The sequence below is a fragment of the Macrobrachium rosenbergii genome, chromosome 48 (genome assembly GCF_040412425.1).
Source record: "Macrobrachium rosenbergii isolate ZJJX-2024 chromosome 48, ASM4041242v1, whole genome shotgun sequence".
Lineage (NCBI taxonomy): Eukaryota > Metazoa > Arthropoda > Malacostraca > Decapoda > Palaemonidae > Macrobrachium > Macrobrachium rosenbergii.
In genome coordinates, this window is record NC_089788.1 from 61,110,798 (window position 1) to 61,129,976 (window position 19,179).

At 36.7% G+C, this 19,179-nt stretch overlaps 1 long non-coding RNA gene across 2 annotated transcripts in view; it reads right to left on the reverse strand.

Annotated features, from left to right (window-relative positions):
- Positions 1 to 19,179, reverse strand: part of LOC136831451 (uncharacterized) — a 132,277-nt gene that overhangs the window by 80,921 nt on the left and 32,177 nt on the right. For both annotated transcript variants that reach the window (XR_010850884.1, XR_010850883.1), the window contains exon 5: positions 14,785 to 14,882. This is a non-coding gene — a long non-coding RNA (uncharacterized lncRNA). The remainder of the gene's footprint in view (positions 1 to 14,784; positions 14,883 to 19,179) is intronic.

Sequence of the window (19,179 nt, forward strand, 5' to 3'; positions counted from 1 at the left end):
CGTTCGTAAAACCCGGTCGCCGAACGGATAACACCCAGCTGTGGAAACAAAATAGTCTTCACTGTTGATTTTGGTCCTGGAGTTGTGTTCTTACTCACTTTGACTCAAGAGAATAAAAAAAGTTCCTCTGTCGACTTAGTTCCCGGAATAATATTCTTATCTGCCTTGACTTCGGAGAATTCTGTCTGTTATTTCTTGCCTAAGCTAGCAGTTACTTTCTATGAGAAATGAAAGTATTTCGTGATAGATTCTGCTTAGAAGAAAACATTAAGTGTTTAAATATTATGCAATGTCAGTCAAATGAAAAAACGCCAGTCAGAATTCATTTTAATTAAGTTATTTCGAAACACTTTTTAAGTGAACATGTGTAAAAGTAGCGTTGTTTAAGTGAATGAATGCTCCATCGATGGTTACAGCTCATGGTGCGAAAACCCAACGAACACCACACCGAGGTTATAGCAAACAGCCTAAGCAACATCTGGAGCCCGCCTTAGGATACCGTCAAATTAATATGTTACGTGGAACCACCTGCTTCAGTGGAGAGGTTGATTAGGATAGGGAAAATTCTGTTTTCACCCCATTCCGTTTATTTCCACTGGCAAATAATCTTTTGTTTTTTATCTCCTGAGTACTGTGCACCCTACATTTTTCTCTTTGCACTCTCACAGGAATGTTTTCCATTTTTTTTTACCCATTTTAGTTACTATTAATGACAGACAATCTGCTCCTTCCTTTATCTCAGAAAGGTATTTCATTTGTTGCCCTTGATCCATTTGCCCCAAGTATGTTTATTTTTGTACTTTTACAAAAATGGCTTTTAGACTTGAGAAATTTCTTACCCAGATTTTCTAAGGAACTTTTCTCTTCAAACTTTTTATTTCTTATCTACTTTTAGATCGTCTCCCCACCCTCTCTGTCTCTCTCATTCTTCCCGAACTGGACAATATTGTTTGTCTTTCCATGACGTTATTGTTTTTGTCACCACATGAATTGATTCTCAGCATTCAAAGAGGAAACCGACTTGATGATAAACAAAGAAAAACCAAAGAAGTTTTTCTTGTAATTGCCTTTCTCTTTTATTAGGCACTAGGTGGATGTATCTAAAGTGGAATACCTTTCCATCCTATGATAGGTTTTCACAATCAACATCAGGTTGCGTGGCCTGTCTAACCCATGCCTCACATGATAAGTTACCTAGAACCATGGAATTTGAACCATGTTGCTTTCCAGGTCACAGGGGCATATATGGCGCTGGAATTGTGCTTCCCGTGGAGGTCCCCACCCACAGACTAAAATGAAAAGAGAAGAATTTGTTAGATAGTGAAAAGGGAAGGGCAATGAAAATTAGATGCACTCTTTGTTTCATTCCATGTAAAAGCGGGCGGATTCAACGAAAGCAAGATTGCACTTACTGCCCATTCTTCCTCCATATTTGTAATGGAAAATGACCCCTAGTGCCATAAATTCCCCTAGCTTCTTAGCCTCCACATTTTCTAGACAGCAACTTCATGAGGCAAACGTCGACCTCCCAACATAAAGGATCAAAGGCTTCCAAGTAAGAAGTAATAGGAGGCCGCCGGAGTTTAATTTTACACAGGAAGTTAGAGGTGCTTGTGACAGCAACTGTTTTTTTTTCCTAAAACCATCCTGGTTTAGAGGGTATAACCAAAACAACATAAGGATATTGGAGGATCTGCAGACTGCAGCGTATAAAAGAGGAAGCGTCTCAAAGGTGCTCTTCAGAGTCTTGTGGAAAAATGGATCAAAGGAACTTAATGACGACGAGACATCGTTCGAGGCCAAGCGACACCATTCAAAGAGATTGTTCCTTTTGTGCTTTGTTAAAGCGAAATGAAATTATTGTCTCTCTCTCCTCCTCCCCATTCTGCTTCTCTCTCTGCACGCCTGTCCGTCTGTTTGTCTCTCCCTCTTATTTCATGGTACTACCTGTATATATATCATGACGCCATTAGCTGCAAAATTTTAATATTTCCTTTAAGTAAACGCAATAACGAGACATCTACATCGTCTCTGTGACGGATGTTTTTACTTTCCGATCAACATCTGCCCAACACGCCAAGGGATGAGGGAGCCTCAAGAACCTTCTGGAAGGATCGAGGCTCAGCTGGAATACGGAAACCACGACCCAAATAGTAAATTGATTATTACGCCTCCTGATGAAAAGGACCTCTCGTGATTTTGGGAACGGGGTCCTAATTAGTACTAGTTTCTTGGTAGAAAAAGGAGAACTGCCAAGTCTGTTTCCGAAACGTTGGGAATGTGATCGATGGAAGAGAGGAAAAATGTAAAAGTTTTAAGACAGGTTTTGGAAAATGTCGTTTCCACGTTCACAGATTTTGTCATTGGGTTCAGTGGCTCTTCATATTTTGGTTATAAGGTTCATAAAATGCAATATAAAAACGCTCTCATTCATCCTTCATTGTGGGAATACCTCTTATGCACTATGTACACCTTTCGTATAAATTGTCCAAAATATATACAGTGGTGCTTCATTACAGAAACAACACGAATTAAAGATAAAGCACAGTGCTTTTACTTTCTTTATTTTTAGTTACATGTAACTGAACCTTGGGTATGAAGATTCCAGGTATTTATCTGCGAATATTTCATAATAAGAACCCTTTCCAGGATTTTTTCCATTTCGAGAGCATCAAGTCTTGAGGGAACGATTTCCGAGGTCGATGGATAGATAGACACACGGATGAGAGTTAGATAAATATACAGAATTTTATCGCATAAAAATCAAGAGAGAATTTTGAAAATGAGCGCAAGAAAGGTTATTACCGTGTTCGTGATCTTTCCCTAAAAGGAAAGAAAAGACACCTGACTGTCAATGTTAGGAAACAAATCATTGAACATGGAGGAAGAGCGGAATGCAAATAGAAGAGAAAAATGTCGCACTTATGTAAACAATGAATGAAAACAGGTACGCCATGCGAGGGTATTCCGTTTTCTGTCGCGTTTCAGTCCCTCTCTCTTTTTGTCTCTCTCTCACTCGTGGCATCGGAATTTCCGCATTAAAGAGGGCCAAAGACCAGGGGAACAAAGCCACCAGCATTTTCGGTTCTTACTTGTAGTATATTATTTCTTTTTATAAATTAACATGATAGAATTTTTGCGTGGAAGCTTCCCAATCAACACGTTTATTTTTTTATATATATATATATATATATTATATATATATATATATATATATATATATATATATATATAGAGAGAGAGAGAGAGAGAGAGAGAGAGAGAGAGAGAGAGAGAGAGAGAGAGAGAGAGAGAGAGAGAGAGAGAATTTCTATTTAAAAAGAGGGTGAAAAGAAACATCTGTATATACTATATGTATATATATATATATATGTGTATATATATACATATATATATATATATATATATATATATATATATATATATATATATATATATATATATATATATATATATATATACTGTATATATATATAGAGAGAGAGACAGACAGAGAGACAGACAGAGAGAGAGAGAGAGAGAGAGATAATTTCTGTTAAAAAAATAGGGTGAACAAGAAATATCCATTTTCGTGACAAGTCAGTATAAAGCAAGAAAGGTTAAGTGTGTGTTCACAGCCTTCCTCCAAAGGGGAAATAAAAGAAGGCTTAATGTCAATATTAAACAAGAAACCATTAGACGTGAAGGAAATATTCGGAATGCAAACAAAGGAGAAAAGGAAAACTCTTTCGCGGAGGGAGAAATGAGAACGGAAACACAAGTAGGCACTGCAAAGTTATGAAGTATCTGTAGTGGTGTAGTGTCTATGTCTATCTCAGTCTCTCTCCCTCTCTTTTGGCACCAGAATTTCTAAATTAAAGAGGGGCAAAGATCCGGGGCAATAATGCCTTCGGTATTTTTAGATTTCCTGGATTTTCCTCCTCACAGAAAACGGGAGGGAAAGCTGAGTTCCGCATTTGCAGACCAAGTTTTGATGCTGTTTTGTGAAATCTCAGACTTTCATGTCGGACAGTGTTTTCTTCAGTTTTTATTCGTGCCATTGTCTTTTCGAGTACATCCGAGGGAATTATATGTGGAATCTTTCGAATCAATACCTATGTTTCTTAGTTCAGGGAACGGAGTGCTGTTTTCAGGGGCGCATGTTTTAAGGCTGAGATTTCAATGATGCCCAATAACTCTTCGTACATCACACACACACGTGTGTGTGTGTGCGTGTATGTATATATATAGATATATACATATTTGTATATACACATATGTGTATATATTTGTATATATATATATATATATATATATATATATATATATATATATATATATATATATATATATATATATATATATATATATAATGCCAATATTTGACATCATATAGCTAAACTGTGAATACGAAAAACAAAGATTCAAGACTTATGGAAAGGTTTCTGTGATGCATTGACAAAACTTTGTAACTCAATAAAATATTGGAACACTTTCCAGATTTACCTTGATCTTGTAAGTTTTTAATGCTTTGCATAATGAATAAATTTAAACATCTCGATAAAAGTTGTCTTATTTGGCGAATTCTTCAGAGGATATCAACAGGTCCGCTTTTGATGTAACTTAGAATTTCTAAATTCGTCAGGCATTATTTCCATAACAATATTAAGAGACCTAAAACCTCCCTAGAAATTGTTTGAGACCGTCTCGCTTCTCTTGGCCTGTGTGCGTCTCTATGAGAGAGAGGGTTTTCAAAGATATTTTCATCCATCGAAGAGAGAAGGACGATGAAGAGAGAAGGACAGAGAGAAGGATGACAGAGAAAAAGACAAAGAGGACAATCACAGAGAGAAGGACAATGACAGAGAGAAGGACAAAGAGGACAATCATAGAGAGAAGGACAAAGAGGACAATCACAGAGAGAAGGACAAAGAGGAGAATCACAGTCATTAAACAGAAGGGAGAAAAATCAATGACAGAGAGAAGGCAAAGAGGAAAAGGGTCACAGAGAAGGACAAAGAAGAATCCAGTCATTCAGGCAGACGGAAGGCATCACCAGAGGGCAAGGCAATTACCAGCAATTACAAAGGGAAATAAACATCATACAGTGGAAGACGATTAATAGGCGATATACCCAGAGACAAATTGCTCTCAGTTCCTAAGGTAAATAGCTTAAGAATAATTAATCGTTTGAGTACATGAAAAACAATAAACCATAAGATTTCCCCTTGCAAACTTCAAATGCAAAAGAAACAAACACTTGTAAATAAACAAGTGAAGTAAACAATACAAGCAAAGGAAAAGGAACTGGAAAATCAAACGTTCCTTTGGATGTGGAATCGCTTTTGTCTGCTCAAGAGAAGGTGACAAAGACCAAAGTCTCCTGAAAACACTTCCAGGTGAGATACAAGTGTTTTTCTCTTTCTGTTTTGTTAACCATGTGAAGGTTTTCGTTGTTACTTTCCTCGGCTATCATTTATCTAAATCGAAATCTCATTTTCATACACTTTTCTTTTACGCAAAGTTGCTGTTTTTGTCTCCATTCTCTGTTTCATTACAGATTCTTGTTATTGGCTACATACAAAATTATTAATTGTTCTCTTCTTTTTATCTAGTCTCCGCCCGCATCTGCTTTACACACACACACACACATATATATATATATATATATATATATATATATATATATATATATATATATATATATATATATATATATTGTACTCTCATACCTCCTCATAGAGTTTGCTTCTCATATGAAATTCATATCAGTTTTATCACCCCCACCTTCCCTCAGATCACATCTTTGTCTTTTGTGCTGTAATTTGTTGCTTCATCTTTTTCCTTCTCTTTTTCTTATCTGGCTCAAATTCCCTTTTATATCGTTCTCATCATTTCCGCCGCCTCCCAGTTTACAGCTCTTTCCATTCTTTGATTTTATTTTCATTTTCCGCTATTCAATAGAAACTATCTCTCTCCCTCTTTCTCTCTCTCTCTCTCTTCGCTCACAGCATCTCATCTAAGGGGATAGAAATGTTGCCTTAGGATACATTTATATTGTTTATTTTTTCTGGATGAAATATTGTTTTTAATTTCTTTATTTCATTCATTTTTTTAGCATGCTGTTGTGAAGAAATTCCTTCGTGACTTCGTTTGTTACACAAAAACATCATATACCATCTTAGATCGGATCTATAAAAGTCGACTAACACCCAGGCACCAAGTCTATGACTTAAGTCAACAAGAGAGAGAGAGAGAGAGAGAGAGAGAGAGAGAGAGAGAGAGAGAGAGAGAGAGAGAGAGAGAGAGAGAGAGAGGGAGAGACTTTCTGAGGACTGGAAGTCTTAGAACAATGACTTCTGTCTGAATACATCATCAAGGTTTATTGTTATTTTCCCGTGGATCAGGAAGGTGCAGTCAAAATCATTTCTCTACTATTTGACATTTCTTTCGTTTCCACAACTGTTCATACTTCCGTGTACCGTTATAATATGCAAACCTCTCCTTTGCTCAGTAATTATTTAATTATTCACAGATTTATAAGTTTTTCTGCTCCAGATATTCTTATTTGCTATAATAATGCAGAACACTTTTCGACAGGAGACTTATGATTTTTAAAAATATATTTTTTTAAATAATTTATTATCACGATAAGCCCTTCTGTGTGAGAGCTCCTTACAAAGATTCACCGCTTGAATTATTTCTTGAGAGTCAACTTTCTCAATACAGGATCGTTCTGACTAGTCTTCCAGCCATGGCCTGTTGAAGGAAAAAGGGTGAAAAATACAAGAAGCAATATTTTTATGGCAATCACTAACCTTACATAACTGGTGCTTCTCCCTTTCTATTGCATAGGAACTAACTTCTAAGACTGCCAAGGTCATTTATTCGAAATGTCTGAGAAAAGAGAAGTCAAAGGAATGAGGCCCAATGTTAAAAGAGAGAATCGCAACAGAGCCAATTACAAATCAACCCCATGAGCGCCTTGCAAGAGTAAGAAATGGTAGCTCGGGAATTTGAAGTATTTGTAAAACAAAATTCATCATAAATCAGACGAAGTCTCGCACTATGAAGGTGTTTGCCACAGATGAGGAGAACAGACATTCCAATCGTGCCCAGATGGAGCCTTTGTGCAGGTGGTGCTAATTCCAAGCAGCTGGGATCTCATGGGAAATACAGGGTAGGGCTGGCCTTCTCTCTCTCTCTCTCTCCTCGTCTCATAGAAAACTGTCGGTTTCTTCTAGATTAGAATCTCTGCAAAATTCACAGCGTTGATAAATTACAGGTTGAATCCTTAGGACATGAAGAAATCTCGTCCCAACTGTCTCCTTTTATTCAGTTTTAACTTATTTGAAATCTGTTGCCGTCGTTGAAAGAAGATATGCAATAATCCGTAAGTGAATGAGCACAGATCAACTTGTTTGCAGGTAAGGGTGTTCAGTAGAGAGAGAGAGAGAGAGAGAGAGAGAGAGAGAGAGAGAGCTGAAAAACTCGTCAGTTTCCATTTGCTTTTTCGATTTCCTTTCGGGACATTTTTTGGCGATTGTGATAAAGATGTTTAATTTCACTCTGGCTGTTCGGCTTTATTTCTTAAAGATACTTGCAGCGGAATTTCTCTTTTCTCTCATGTATCGTTTATATATGTACGGTTATGCTTATGCATGCATACAAACATGTATACATTGTTTTACGTATGCAAGAATTTCTATACCGGAAAGCATTTTACATTCGGCCCAAAAACGCAAGATAAAGATTAAAAGGTGGGAAGATTAATAGAGTTAGTGAAAAGAGGGACAGGGATAGAATTCCTGAGCTTGGCAATAACAAGAGAGAAGCAGCCGGTGAACCTCGAAGTCGGAGGGTGACTATTTTAGTGTCCATCTCCGTCTCTATCCAAACAGAAGGCAATGGTGTGGACCAAAGGTTGGGAAATTAGTTCCCTTTTAGAATTCATACGACTATGATGCAGTTCAGTCACATTTCTTTTGACTCTTTTCGAAGAGTTGAAGGATTAAGATTGCTTCCAGAAACAAGGATTGTGTAGTTATTTCATAGTAATTTGACAGGAGAGCGGAAGCGCCGAGCTGAGTCCTTTGCTTAAGAACGCTTGTGAAATTAAATTCCGTGTTTTATCATGAGATTGATGAGCTTTTGTTCGGGACAAACCAAATTCCTTTTTATGAATTAAAAGTTAAATAGTTCATTCATATGGGACTAAAGTGTAGTGACAGTTTATCTCCTGAGAAGCAACCTGTAACTTCTAAGACATAATCTCGCCTACTTGTTGAAAAAGAGATAATTTTTCCTGCTTAGCTTTTCTAAAATTAATATTTTTTTGGTGTATGAGCCACATGGCGTGATTGGGAGTATTCTTGCCTATCAAGCAAGCAGTCCTAGGAGCGTCTCTTGCACAGAGAGAGTCTTATGGACACAAACCTTTAAAGACATATTGTGATTTTTGGCCTATGCAGTGGATAAGGCAGCTGGTAGTTTGACTACTGGGGTGGCCACAACCTAGATATCAAAAGGGGCCAAGTATCTAACAACGTAATCCTGAGAGAAAAAAATAATATATGTTTGTATGTATATATAGTATATATATATATATATATATATATATTGTATGTATATATATATATATATATATATATATATATATATATATATATATAAAAGGAACTAAATATATAGAAGGAGATATAACCAAAAGGAACTTGAGACATCTCAGGCATTTGCAAGGTTTTATTGCTTATGTTTCAAGGACTATATATATATATATATATATATATATATATATATATATATATATATATATATATATATATATATACAAAGAAAGAGAGAGAAAGAGAGAAAGCATATCAGTTCTTGATTACCCTGCTAAAAATCCACACATATAATCTTGTCTGTACTTTACAATAACGTTATTTCCAAATCGTATCTTAGAGAGAGAGATATAGAGAGAGAAAGTAGTTAAAGTTAATAATTTACATTAAGTCCTCTAACACATAAAATTAATGACAACAAATAGGAGACAGACAAAGGTAACCAATAGATGAATAATTTCTTTCTCAATAGACGGAAATAAGGCTGTGTATGATCGGAATTATTTTATTTCCTTCTGGCAGTAAATCCGCAAAAATTTTTGCATGAAGGTCTACTTTACTCAAAATATTATTCAATCTTCGAAAAGACTAATAAAACCTTTAATGATTCAAAATCGAACAGAAGAAATGTTCTTAAAAGTCGAACAGGTAAACTTAATTATCAAAATACATAGCAGCCAACAGGGAGGATCCCTATCTTATTAAATGGGTTAGGTGGTTTTCATACCACCAAATCATCAATTCTTAATTGACTTTTCCCAAGAGTTAATCGTCTCAAGGTCACCTAAAGAATGTATTTGCATAGATTCAGACTCACACACATAAACACATACATTCACCAACGTAATGGAAGTATAACATTTTCCAACTTCGTAACCAACGACAACTAACAACGAAAGACGAAAGACTAAGAAATAAACAAACGCAAACATTAGTGGAAAGATTAATATTATAATGAAACCTCTGAGCTAACATAAAGGGCAGACTCCCTCTTACGTGAGCAAAGAAAGACAAACAACAAAAGGAATGAGAAACTCCCAGACAACAACGAACTCCATGAAAGCCACGAATATTCCTTTTCTCCAACTTTAATTTCTTTGCATATTTCCACCATAGCTGAAACGAATGGGAGATTTTATTAAAAGTTTTTGGGCAGAGATTTTCAGTTACACGTTGATTTTAAGGATTGACTTTATTTAGGAAATATTTTCAAGTATTTTTTGTTTACTGATTACCTTGAATTCAGTTGTCTCGTTTAGTTAGTCATAATCTCATAACTACATGAAAACTTTCATGTATGTATGTTTCTGTATATGCATATACGCTTGTATATTTTTCAAGAAATTATGGTTCTCGCTGGACAACGGTATTTAAAAGTCAGTAGAGCAGAAAGACAGCGTTCCCGCAACTGTTCTTTACACTGAAGGTTGACTCATTTTCTAAATTCTCTGAAACTTTGTTTTAGCTTTAAACTCTCAGGCGTTCTCTTCACTCTGAATATATCCATTTGATTTACATTTTTTGGTCTAAGACCCTTCTCTCCACATTCAAATTCCTGAAGAATCATTTTATTTTCTCACAAAAGCATTTGCATAGTTTTACCCTAAACTTTCAGTCTACTAAGCCTATTTTTCATTCATTTTCATCTTAACTATTCTTTTTCAAGATCAAAGATATTTCCTTTTTTTCGGTAACACTATTTCCATCTTTCCACCGTGTACTGCTTTTTATTTCCTCTCTTTGTAAGGGAGAATAGTATCGATCACAAAAGGAGAAAAATATATATATATATATATATATATATATATATATATATATATATATATATATATATATATATATATATATATAAATGGATGTATTATGTATGTGTGTGTATTCCAGCATAACTCTGAAACGCATTGAGGAATTTCAACCAGACTTGGTATACATATGACTTACTACCTTAAAAAGAATACTGTGGGGTAAGACATCACTAGCACCAAAGGGCACCGAAGGGGGTGGGGGTGGGAAGGGCTTCCCTGAAACAGGGCTGGTTCTGTCCATAGGTTTAGTAACTAAATAAACCATACGAATTTATCATGCCTCATTTCAGTATAATTACGATTTACTATCTGGAAAAGAATACTGTGGGGCGGCGGGTGGTAAGACATCACTGGCACCAAAGGGGGTTGGGGTGGGAAGGGGGGTGACATGTTTTCGAGGTTGCTGAGAGGAATGGTGACACTCCTGATACCCTGTAAGTCCAAGTTCAGCCCCGATAGGAAGTGGGGTGAGAAGGGGTGAAAAATAAATTAAACATCAAAAATGAGAGCTATTAATGTCTAATCCATAGTTTTCGAGGGCGCTGAGATGAATAGTAACACTCCCAATGCCTTAAGTCCAAGTTCAGCCCTGATAGGAATGGGGAGGTGAGAAGGGGTGAAATATAAAAGTAGAAAATGCTGGGCAATGTAATTGAAGCAACTATCTTAACAAGAGAGAAAGAGAGAGAGAGAGAGAGAGAGAGAGAGAGAGAGAGAGAGAGAGATTATCGGTTGTCATTCAGAGTTTTCCCAGGCTTTGAGTTGGTCAACTAGTAAATAAATAATTAAATAACATATATATATATATATGTATATATATATATATATATATACACACACATATATATATATATATATATATATATATATATATATATATATATATATATATATGTATGTGTGTGTGTTTGTGTATGTGTGTCCATGTGTGAGAAGTATTATTTGCTAATAAAGTGAATGTCAAAGTGAAGGGGAGCTAACGCTAAAGTTGAAATGCTAACCTTGACTTCAAAATCTTCCCGTGATGCGTAACGACAGAAGATCTAAGAATAGATTAAGGGAAGACCAGCATTTCATTTCTTTATCTTCCTTCGTAGAATGTCTGTCCAAGTCTCTTTACTCTCCCGCCATTTCTTTATCGAAGTTTGAGGTTGGCTTGGGACACTCGCTTCGCCTCTTTTCCTTTCGAATTTGATTCTTTCTTTTTGCTGCCCTTTCTTTGATGTTGCCTTTGTCATCGGTGGCTCTGTCTCAGGTTTCCTTATCTTGTCTCTGGAGTTGATGCAGCTTTTGCTCAGTCATCGATCTCTTGATCCATCGGCGGAAGAAAAAGCAGGATCCACACGATGAGGCTCTGCATCACTTATTTTGGAATATTTCCTCAAATAATATACAAAATATTATTTAAGAAGAGGAAGGTATAGTGTACATAAACACTGATCTTTCCAGCTTTAAATTTCAGTTACTCCACAGGAATGTAACGGATTAATTTCCTTGGTATAATGATCATCAGGATATTATTAGAGGATTGGTTCTCTGGTTACCAAGCTCTTTGGAACGTTAAGTAACAAGGGTCCTGGCGATTTATGGCATTAGGATAAAAGTATATTATACAAAAGTCTGATACCCGCTTTGCATGTAAGCGTTTTCGGCTGCTTATCTGTACATATGAATGAAACTTGGCTGATGTTAACACTTAAATGAAGTTATTCCTGAAAGTTCTAAAAAATCTTATACGTATTTCAAGAGGCAGGGTCTCTCTCTCTCTCTCTCTCTCTCTCTCTCTCTCTCTCTCTCCTCTAGAACGAGGGTAGCTAATGAGACATCGCAAATAAAAGGGTGACACCTCTATCTGATAGGGTTAACTGAACGCTAGGTGAGACTCTTCCAGGAGATGGAAGGGGGCCTGAACCAGGAAATTCTTCAGTTATGCTCTCTTTATTTTATTACTTTTTTCTGTTATTCTCGTGTTATGTTGTTATTCTCTTCTTATTACTTTCTGATACTCTTGGTATTTTCTGTGTATTATTTTGTTATTTTTTTGTTATCAGGTGGACTTTGGAACGACGAGATATTTGAATTTTGAATCAGAAGGAAATGGGGAATGTTACTGCTTAAGGAACAGAGGGACAGGCTGTCTGACTTACGAAAGATAGATGAAAATGAATATTAAAACGATTAATGATCAAAGATAACGTACGGAAACTCTCTTGAACGGATAAAAAGTTTCATAGTCTTTCTCTTAACGAAGATAACAAACATTGAGATATCATTTCCTAAAAACCCTGAACAAAGAAAGGTCGGGATATCAGATGAAATTGCCGCAATCAAATTTAGAAAAATCTTTTCTTGTTTTATCAAGCACTCTGAATTAATCTCATTTTTCCACTTTCTGGTTCTTTTCTCACTCGAAGGCAGGGAAGTTTCTGAATGTTTCAAAACATGTGCAAAAGTTAGCGTCATTAGTTTGACCCCTTTGTGAAATCAATAGTTCAAGAGATTCAGTGAAAATTTCTCAGAAGGAGTTCATTGACCTCAGGCGAAAAGGAACTGAACAGAGACGAGATAATCTAATACTGAAAATTATATGCGACTTTCTTTCATTTTTCTTCTCGTTTTATTTAATTCTCTCTTTTTGCAATTTAATTTAAAGTATATGAAACTCGTCTGGAATTTTAAATGGGAACTTCGAAAGTTTTTTATCCTCATCCCTTCCTAGCTCCCTCCCTCCCTGCCCCCTGACTCCCTCCCTCCCTCCCGTCTATCTTTCTCTCTCTCACCTCCTGGTTCCAGCCTTTTCCAGCTTCCTGAAGATTAGAACTATAAGTATAATGCACCTTATCATATTCCTTTTTAAAACGAAGACTTCTCTGATCTACGACATGATGTCCAAGATAGCCTTCCTTCCCTTACCAGTCCCTTGTAAGAACAAACAGGCACTCGCAGGAGCATTAATACCACACAGTCCCATCAGTTGCACACGGAATATAAATCTTTGACGGTTAAGGCACGCAGGATTATATTAACGACGCAATTGGCGTAAAAAAAAATATAGTGTCTGGTGCCAATATAGGCACTGGACGTCCTCTTATTCCCGATGCTGAGACAAAGTTAATTACGTTGGGAATAAAAGAAGCACTGTTGTCCATCTTGGGAAACTGGTCAAGCCTTTTGTCGGGAAATACCTTATTGTATATTCACTTGGTTTTATCGCGATTTAATAACTTTTGCTATTATGTCAGTAAACAGGAATCAAGTAATCAATCATACTTTCTCTTCCGTTCTTGCAGGTTACGCCACTATCTCACTAATAAAACTGGCTTTATTCGATCTTCCGAACCTGTAAATCTAGCACAATACTTCTAAACAGTTAACTTAAAATAGTGAGCAGAGGTAACATAATTATTTCGTTCAACAGACAATTTACACTCTTACAAATGAACAGGCAAAAGCGTACAGAAAAACTTTACAGACGTCGGGACAAACAGGTCAAAGTCTGTATCTCCCATAACGTCAACCTTTTCTGTCATTGAAAAGCTTCTAGCATGAGAGATTGATCGAAAGTGACCTCTGAAAACCGTTGCTGTGACGTGAATAGGATTGAAGTCAATTCCTGTAGGCGACTTTGACCTAATCTTGAAATCGTAAAGTGAAAATATTTCTGGTTGTTTTCATCCACCGAATTACCGTGTAATTAACACTCATTGACTGAGCTGCTTCTTTAGGACGTTAATATCTTCCAAATTTTCTCTTGAAAACGTTTTAGGTGAGGACATTCTACCTCAGCTAAAAAACGATAGAGTAATTAAGCATAAGGAGATTTTTGGAACCTTGTCTAGTCTCTTTCGGAATATAGCAGTTCACCTTTTCATTTCCAATCTGGAAAATAAAATAACCTTAATTGAAAAAAAATATAAAAGTTCCAGTCGTCAAAGGAATTTTGTAAACATTACATTTGGGACTGAAACCTTCCTCTACTCTCACTAAAGGGCAAAGATCCAACTGTCTTTAAGGTTTATAAATGTTTGAGGCCCCTTTTTTTATTTTTACCTCTTTCATGCGAAAATTTCAGATGGCATTATCACAGACTGAGAGAGAGAGCGAGATGACATTATCAGAGAGAGAGAGAGAGAGAGAGAGAGAGAGAGAGAGAGAGAGAGAGAGAGAGTGTTAGGACTGCATTACAAAATGGCTTAACATCCTTACAGTGTGACGAGAATTTATTTTTTTTAACATTTTGCTGTATTTTCTCTTTTCTCTTCTGGTAGTTTTTTTTTTTTTATGAACTGGATTGGTATGGTTACCCTTCCAATCTAAGCAATGTTTTTACATTCAACGTGTGAGGTTGTGTCACTTTCCTATCCCCATCCGTTCTAATGATGATGATAACTTACCTGGAACCCTGGATGAGGATCCATTGTCTTTCCAGACGATCTCAGAGGCTCATATGGCACTGGATTTTGGTTTTCTTTGGAGGTCCCACATCCACAGACTGAAATGAAAAGAGAAGAACTGATTTGGTAGGGGAATAGGTTTTTATTCTTTTTAAATATTTAGTCCACGTTAAAATGGGTGGCTCTGGAAATACTAGGGCCCATTTTCTGCCCCATTCTTTGATATTTGAATGACGTTTACCTGGTCCTAAGCCTGAGAGCCTCCATATTACTTAGGAGCTGCATTAGGCGCACGCCAAACTCACTACTTAAAACGCGGCAGAGGCTTTGGGTATAAAGTAGCAGGAAGCTGTCGAAGTTTGATTTCACAAAGGAAGTTTATCCTTGATTTTTAAAGTCTGAGGGTGTTTGTGCAGTGACTGTTTTTTGTCTTTCCTTAAAACCATCCTTCTTTAGAGAACAGTACCAAAATAGCCTATAAGACAGATGGGAGACTTTGCCGACTAAGGCGCACAAATGAGGAGGCTTCTCAAAGGAGTTCTTCTGAGTCTTGTGGAAAATTGGATCAAAGAAACTTAATGACGATGAGACTTTGCTCGAGGCAAAGTGGCAAAATTCAAAAGATTGCTCCATTTAGCTTTTTTTGAGGGAAACCCAAACTGTTTTCACCATCGTCCCCCACCTCTCTCTCCCGCCATGTTTCTCCGACTTATAAATTAACTAGCTGCTATATTTGTCTGTCTATTCGTTTATCTCTCTCTCACGTTAATTTCTACCTTCGATACAATAAAATCTTTAACTACAAAATAGGCCTCTATCCTCTGATCAGTACGGTTCCTGATGAAAAGCACCTCATTTGAATTTGGGATTCGAAGTCTAATTACAAGCTGTAGTATCTATGGAAAACATACGAGACGGCCAAGGTTTTTTTTTTTTTTTTTTAAACGGAAGAGTATTTAGTCAATAGAAGAGAGGAAAATGAGACAATTTTACGAATTGTTTCTGAAAAATTCGTCTTCTTTTTATCATTCATGTACAATTTCCAAAGACGGTCCAGCTTTTGGAAAAAGGAAGACAAAAGAAAAAAAAAATTAACGGTAAGCCTCTCGTGTCATGAAATCATCAACAAAAATCCCTTGGGGGAAATTTCTTCACGTTAAGTTAGGCCTAATGAATGACCAAAACCGGTATATACATCTCTCTCTCTCTCTCTCTCTCTCTCTCTCTCTCTCTCTCTCTCTCTCCATTCGCTTTCTATAAAGCAGCCAACAGTTCTTTTCTCGCTCTCTGTCCTACCCGGAATTGCCTCTTCCCACCTCTCCCATCATGAAATGAGGGCCATCATGTGGATGAGGGGAAGGCGGGTGGGGAGGGGAAAGGTATCTGGAGAGTTGGTCCCATTCTCCCAAAATCCCAAAATACCCAAAACCGAGGCCGTCTATTCTCAGTTAGAGAAAGAAGTTTACTGCTGTCCAGATTGTTTCGTCTGTTCAGGTATTTTTATTCGACGTTTATTTGGTTCCTATCGAGTCGCAACACTCTCGGTTGGAATTGATATCGGATTTTTAGCTGTGTAAGTATTTATGTGCACAATAATGAGACGCGTGTGGTTAATTATGGATGTATATGCGCAAGAAAATGAGTCGATATCCTACAAAGTACTGTATGAAATTTGACAAAGTTCATACAGTAACAAAGTTTGCTTCGAGGGATATTACAAAGTTTTGTTTTTAATTGACAACACTGCTAGTGATGCCTGTGTGAAGTGCTTGTCCTTTTCCACGTATTCCTTCTAGTTTATATTTCCTCTGAGGCATAATATCATCCTTTTCTATCGTTCTCTTGCTTTTCGAAATTCAACTGCTCAGCACAACTTCCTCTGACGTCATCTGTGAACGAGGCAATAACCCTTTGTTGGTTTTACTGCAGACAGTGAGGCATAACAATGAATCAGTCTCGGGGAGAGAGGGCGTAGCATTAGTTTATTTTGGTGACGTGATCCACAGCCTTTGTATTGTATCACAGTTTCCTTCACAAATGTTGCTGTCTTGACATCTGCTCATCTGAATATCCCACTTTCTACCATATGTCCTTGCAGACCTTCTCCATGTGCAGGATTTCCAGATATCCAGTGTCTTGGGTTCTTTAGGAAAGGTCTTAGGAAGACGGAAAGTGAAGCAAATATTTTCGTCTTATTTAAACGAAAATTAACTAGCACACATATTCTGGACAATCACCCAGGTAAATGAATTAGTATTATTTGTAATTTCGGGAACCACTCGATGTTCTTCCTATGTGAAAGCTCTGCAATGAAGCCACATTACTGTCATAACCCTCTTTGTTTTTGGCTGTTCTGTCGGTTGTACAAAATATCAGTTATCCATCGGTTTCTTTCCGCAGATTAATAGTCACGTTCTTACCTTTGATTTTTCATTGGGTATTAATACTTCTGTTTTCGACTTCCATGGGATCGCTACTCATGTCTTTTATCCAGTGAGTAATTTTTGCTTTTGTCTTCACTGGATCGTTACTTGTGCATCATTTACTTTGTGGTAATATTTTATTATTCTCTGTGTTAGAATTATTAAATCTTGCGTCCAGTTCGCTGGGGGTAAATATTGCTTCCATCCTTGAACTGCATAGAGAAATTACTGCTCATATTGTTGGTTGGCTATTCAGCCTACAACGGACTAGGGATGGTACCTTTCGTTCTTAGTAGCCTCGCCATCATCCATGTAATTGTTCGTGAGTTAATAATCTACTTAAGTATGTAAGGAACGAAACTTAGAAACCTCATTTAAAATCTGATTTTTGTGAATTCAGCCGTTGGAAAGAAATGGATTAGCCTACTAGGTTTTATCTTCCTCTATTAACGCTCTTCTTGTATGTACATCACAGGACAAAACATTACAAAGTGTTACCCCATCTGATTTCAGCAAACGTCCCACCTTTTAGTCAGACCTGACAAGTCGAAAGCTCTGTTAATTCCCAAAATGAAACGGTGCTTAATTGAATTATATTTCACTTCGTTCGGACGATCACTACCCGAGTGGAAGCCAGCGTGTTTAATTGGTATCTCGGCGGGGAATTAATGTGGTTGCATTTGTTTGGGATATTGTGGCCGGGGGATATGGGGCTAATGGCATACAGTATATACAGGTATATGGACCAGTTTTCGTATGGTGATTGCTCATTTCCTATTTATGGCTATTGTCGAAAAACCATTGAACCCACATAGATAAAGGAATTTGTTCCCATACAGTTTCGTTTCTCACTTTTTACATTTCCGTAATCTCAGAAGCTCAACAAAGTCTGATGACTCATCTGGATTCTTGAATGAACTTTTGACGTTCTTGATCTCCTCAATGGAAGCGACAGTATTTCAGAATGGGGATCTGTTGTCGTTTCGTTCCTAGTTGTAGTGCTAGAGGAAGTTATGATGTTTTGATAGTGAGATAAATAATGTTGTAAACAAGCGTTAATCGTATATGAAATCTTTTTAAGCATCTAATGACACATTAGTACACAGGGTAAACTCTGAGCTAATACTAATAAGGGGAATATATGTTGGTCAATTTGCACTTGAAACCGAGCTAATACTTATAAATTGAAAATACATTGACCAAATTACACTGAAATATGAGCTAATGCTTATAAAATGGAAATGTATTGCCCAATTTATACTTAAAAAGCTAAGCTAATGACTATAAAGTGATAATATATTGATCAATCTACACTAAAATCTTAGCTAATACTTTTAAATTTATTAGTCACTTTATGCTAAAACCAGAGTTAAATGGCCTACTTATAAAATGCAATTGTACTCGTCAATTTAAAACTTGTGTAAATTAGGGACGCACAGATTACTTCCTTTAATCTATAAATTTGAGTTGACAAGACTTACAAAAAAAATATATAAGTATTGTTATTGAAATAATAACAACATTTCTAAAACTTTTCCATGTCAAAGTCACTAGTGTCGCAAGTACTCCTGCCGCTAATAAAGTCCAGCAGGAACGGAGGAGGCAAAATATCAAATTAAATCCCATCAAGGAGCTTACTTACAATGGTTCGTTAACTATGTCTTAGAGTCACTAAAATCCCATTTCATCCGAGATCACTTCCAACAGCTCACTAGACGGAGAATGACATCCATTATCTTGATTTTCCGCTCTTAATGTCAAGCTCATCTTAGATTCAAAAGACTACACATAAAAGAGGGGAGCTTCTTCCCCTTCCTCTGCTGTAAATACAACACGACATGACATTACTGGGCATTAGCACGAAATTGCAACGTCCCTTTCAGGAGTCAAAACAAGACAAAGCCCCAGTGCAAGGAGCTGTCCTCTGATGAAATTGCTTCTATGCCACCTCGAGGGAATGTCAGTTCACAGC